Genomic DNA, 5,438 nt, shown 5'->3' on the forward strand with positions numbered 1-5,438 from the left:
TCTGAGACTTGATGAGGAGGAGTTAGGAGGGCTGGTGGGGCCATGCAGAGCCTCCCAGGTTGAGGGTTGGGGAAAAGCAGCATATGTCTACACAAGCTGCTTGTCCACCTGCCTTGCCCATCTCTGCCAAGGGCTCTTCATCATTGGTCCCTGCAGCCCAATAACCTGGGTGATGAATTCTCATATTCTGCATCCCACACCCAATCTGTTGGCACTACCTACAAAATGCATCTAGATTCTGTATTTATAAAATGCTTCCATCAAATGTTTACATGGAAAAAAGAGAGGGGAAAAACCTAGAAGCTGGGCACTTCTTACGACTTTCACTGCCATCTTCTTGGGTGGGAGCCACCACCACTGGTGCCTGGGTCACTGCAGCTGCTCTATGCCGTTCTCTCTGCACCCACACTCGGCCCCTCCATCTCTTCCTCACACAGCAGTCAGCCAGCAGTGACCGAGCCTGGCACTCTCTGCTCAGACCCTTGGTAGCTCCCACTGGGCTGTCTTTACAGTGCCACCCCTTCAAGTCTGGACTGGAATCGCACCTTCTTGATGAGGCTTATGCTGACCACCCTATTCAATCCTTTCCTTTCCCATCAGGGTTGCCCATTCTCTCTGTCCTCCTCCTTATTCATCTGATGAAAACTGGGGACTGGGGAGGGACTGGTGACTTGTTGCAGGTCACCAGCTAGTGCCCAGCAGGGCTGGAATGTGAACCCCTGTCTTCTGATTCCTGATGTCTTACTTCCCACCCACTTTCTCAAAATGAGGAAGTTGGATCTGATGCCCTCTGAGTCTCAAGCTCTGGAGTTGGAGTTCAAACCCTGTGTTTGTTGCATGACCTTGAGTCATTTACTTGGCTCATCTGGGCCTCAGTTTCCTCCCTGCAGAAGCAAAGCTGTGAATAGTCCCCACCGTAGCAGGATGAGCCGCAGACAAAACCCCTCAGACACTGGGTTAAGGAAGGATTTGGCTTTATTCGGCCAGGAGCTTTGGCAGACTCTCATCTCAATGGCTGGGAGCTTCAGCAGACTCACATCTCAAGAACCAGGCTCCTCGAAGACAGAGTCCCTGGCCCTTTTAAGGGCTTACAACTCTAAGGGGTTCCACCTGAAAGAGTCGTGATAGATTGAGAGCACATGTGGTCAGAGTGGGGGGTTAATCTTCTAACCTCAGGCCTGGTCATCAGTGGTACCGGCTGGTCTTGCCTCTGACTTCACTTCTGTTGTTTTTCAACTTTTACTTCCGCCTCCTCTTCAGAGACAGGAGACAGTAAGAGAAATGGCTTCTCTCCTCATTCCCCCCTTTGAGAACCTCACTCACTAGTGGGAGTTCTCACTCTCATCTTCACTACCCAGGTCTTCCTGCCAGTCCAGTTCCATTGATTCCTAGAGTTGCATACTGTCCTGTTTTCCACCAAGGATCAAGTAGTTCTAATGGGTTATCACTTTCCCTAAACTATTTTTGATAGTCCAATTCATCCGTTCCACCTTTCCGGAACTCTGTCATCAGTAAGTGGTATGTAGTCTCCATGTGATCCCCAATACCTTTGCTGTCTTCTGTACCAAGTCAGCTACAAACGCTGGCCTGTTGTCCGAGCTGATTCATAAGGGCAGTCCAAACCTAGGGATGAGATCTCGGAGAAGCACACGGGTTCCTTCATGAGCTTTCCCAGTTCGTGTTGGATAGGCCTCCACCCACCCAGATTATGCACACACTAGAACTAGCAAATACTTGTTACTTCCACATTTGGGCATCTCGGTGAAGTCTACTTGGAGATCTTCAAAGGGGGCTGCTCCATAAGCTTGTATGCTGGGCAGAATGGTTGGACTTGCCTAGCATTGTACTGCCGGGAGGTGACGCACTGCTGCACCACTGTTTTGGCAAGGGCTGACAGATGTGAGATGTAGAAGTACTGGCTCAACAACTTTTCAAGTGACTCTTGGCCTAGGTGGGTGGTCTCATGCACAGCCAACATGACTGCAGCTCCTAGCAGTTGTGGCACGGCTATTCTTCCGTCCAATAACCGGATTCATCCTTCTTCTACCACCTGCCCTCCCTCTGCCTGGAGAAAGTCCTTCTCTTCTTTAGAATAAGTAGGTACAAGGTCAGGTGCCTGAGGGAGCAGGGGGGCTGTGACAGATGCCCAGTAGGGAGTGGATGCTGCTTTTCGAGCCTCTGAGTCAGCTCAGGAGTTCCCCAAGGCAATGGAGGTGGAAGCTTGCTGGTGTCCTCTGCAGTGCAGAGAGCACGGGCTTCCGTACTGCTCTGCCTCTAATAATTGCAGGATCTCTTGCTGATACTTTATGTCTTTTCCCCCAGAGTTCAACAGGCCTTTTTCTTTATATAACACCCCATGCCCTTGGAGGGTTAAGAAGGCATACTGAGAGACAGTATATATATTTACAGTCTTACCTTCACTCAGCTATAAGGCCCAAATTAAAGCAATGAGTTTGGCCTTCTGGACTGAAGTACCCCGGGGCAACCATTTGGCTTCAGTGACAGCGGCGTCCAGAGTTACCGCTGCATATCCCGCACACCTCTCTCCTTGTGGGTTGACAAAGCTGCCCCTGTCCACATACAGCTCCCAGTCTACTGATGTCCAAGGATAGTCTCAGAGGTCAGGCCTGCTAGAAGAAACTGTGTCCAACACCTCTACACAGTTATGTTCAACTGGGCTCTCTGATACCGGGAGTAAGGTGGCAGAGTTCAAGGTGTTGCAAACTTCAATGGTTATGTGGGGAGTTTCACAGAGCAAGCTTTGGTACCTAGTTAGTCTAGCATTCCTTAGCCAATGATGTCCTTTGGTATTCATTAAAGTCACCACAGCATGGGGGGCCTTTATGTTCAGGTTTTGCCCAAGAGTTAGTTTATCCGCTTGTGCTAGCAGGGCAGTTGCCTCCAAGGCCCTCAAACATGGGGGCTAACCTTTAGAAACTCCATCTAGCTGTGTGGAGAGGTAGGCTACCAGTCTTGGCCAGGGCCCCACCATCTGGGTTAAAACTCCAACCGCCTTCTTTTCTCTCTCTGACACATACAGTGTAAATGGCTTCGTAAGGTCAGGTAGCCCCAGGGCCAAGGCTGACATGAGCTTCTCTTGTAACTCACAACAAGCTCGTTGCTGTTAGGACTCCCATTTGAAAGGCTCTTTGTTACTGCCCTTTGTGACTTCGTACAGAGGTTTGGCCAGTACTGCAAAATTTGGGATCCATAACCTGCAGAACCCCACAGCTCCTAAGAATTCTCTCACCTGCCTTCTGGTCTTAGGCTCCAGCAGGTTGCAAATGACCTGCTTTCTTTCTGATCCCAGGCTGCACTCCCCCTGCTGGAGAGTAAATCCCAAGTAACATACCTGCTGTCAACAGATCTGAGCTTTCTTTTTGGACACCTTATACCCATAGTACTCTAGGTGCCAGAGCAGGATATCCATTCTTCTGGCGCACCCGACTGCTGTGGGGTGTCCCAGCAGGAGGTCATCGACATACCGGAGCAACACGCAGCCTAGGTCCCTAGTGGGAAACTTTCGCAGGTCTCGAGCCAGGGCCTCCCCGAAGATGTTGGGGGGGTTCTTGAACCCTTGGGGAAGCCAGAACCAAGGGTACTGAGTGGTGACACCTGACCCCAGATATTCCCACTAAAAGGCAAACAGTTTCTGGCTCTCAGGGGCTGGTCTGATGCTAAAGAAAGTGTCCTTCAGGTCCAGGCAGGTGAACCAGCTGTCCTCAGCTGGCAGCAACCCCAGCAATGTGTACGGGTTAGGTACTGTTGGATGTAAAGTCACTGTAGCTTGATTGACCAAGTGCAAGTCCTGTACTGGCCTGCAGTCCTTGGTCTCTGGCTTGGGAACAGGCAGGAGGGGAGTGTTCCATGGAGACCGACATGGGACTGTAATTCCAAAGGCCCTCAGGCACTTGAGGATGGATACAGAGCTTCTCTGGGGACCGGGTACTATTTTTGCCTGACTGGCTGGGCCTCAGGCTTACCTTCTATGAGTATGGGGGCCTGGTTGACTGCCAACCCTGGAGTGTTGTCTTCCGCCCACACCCTTGGCCACCACTTAGCCAGAGCTGGTCCTATCCCTTGGCCTGGCTCAGTTAAGAAGAGTCTCCATTCCTCCTACTGAGAAACCGTAAGGGCGATGATGATTCCCGTTCCACATAACTTTAGCTGTAAAGAGCCGTGCTTTGTAAAATAGATGGCGGCTCTCAGTTTCCTAAGTGGCTCTCAGTTTGCTAAGTAGGCCCCTTCCTAGCAAAGGCAAGGGGCAGTCAGGCAGGTACAGGAACTGCTGAGTCACTTCATGCCCCCCATGGTACAGGTCTGGGGCAAACAGAGAGCTTGCTTTGCTGAAACCCCTGTGGCTCCAATTATATCAAGAGTCTTTTTGGTAAGAGGGCAACCAGGGTGGTCACTATGGAATGTTCAGCACCAGTATCAACTAGAAACTCAATGTTCTTGCCTCCGACTGTCATCCTGACCATGGGCTCTTTAGGGACACATGAGCCGGGTCCCCCTTTGTCCAGTAACCCTTCTGCCAGATTGAACAAGGCTCTTTCATCCTTGTCTGAGACCCTCTGCTCAGAGTCACCTTCTTTCCCTTTCAACTGGGGGCCCTTGTCCTTCCAATGTCCTATTCCATTACAGTAAAGAACACTAGTTATGCTGCAAGTGTGGACGGCCAGACTGGGTATTTTTCCTGGGCCCTCCCCTTCTCTTGCCTCTTTGTGGGGGACCCCTCTAATAGCTGCCACTAGCAGGTCTGTGTTTTGCCGGGCTTGGCATTTGCTGCCTGTGGTTCTCTCTGCGGCTTACTGCATCTCTATTTAGAAACACCTGGTTGGCTATCTCCAATAACTGTGACATATTCATGCCTGCAAACCCAGCCTGTTTCTGCAGTTTTCTTCTTATGTCTTCTGTAGTTTGACTAAAGCCGTGTTAATCATGCGCTGATTTTCAGGGCTATCAGGATCAAAGGGAGTATACATACGACAGGCCTCACATAGTCTCTGGTAGAATGTGCCCGACTCTCACCTTTCTCTTGAGTGATCTCAGAGACTTTGTTAACATTTGTGGCCTTCTGAGCTCCCTTCTTTAACCCTTCCAGAAGGGCTTCCCTGTACCGGTTCAGGCTTTGCTTACCCTGCCTTTCATCTGGGTCCCACTGGGGGTCTGTTCCTGGTAGTTGGATCCTCACATACTCTCGAGGGTTTTGGTAATCAGCAGGAACATGTTCTTCCAACCACTTAGTTGCTGCTTGGAGCACTCTCCTCCTTTCATCTGTGTTAAAGAGGTACATGAGCGGCCAGGCGTGGTGGCTCAAGCCTGTAATCCCAGCACTTTGGGAGGCCAAGACAGGCGGATCACGAGGTCAGGAGATCGAGACCATCCTGGCTAACATGGTGAAACCCCATCTCTACTAAAAAATACAAAAAACTAGC

Source organism: Colobus angolensis, unplaced genomic scaffold, assembly GCF_000951035.1.
Source record: "Colobus angolensis palliatus isolate OR3802 unplaced genomic scaffold, Cang.pa_1.0 Scaffold130, whole genome shotgun sequence".
Lineage (NCBI taxonomy): Eukaryota > Metazoa > Chordata > Mammalia > Primates > Cercopithecidae > Colobus > Colobus angolensis.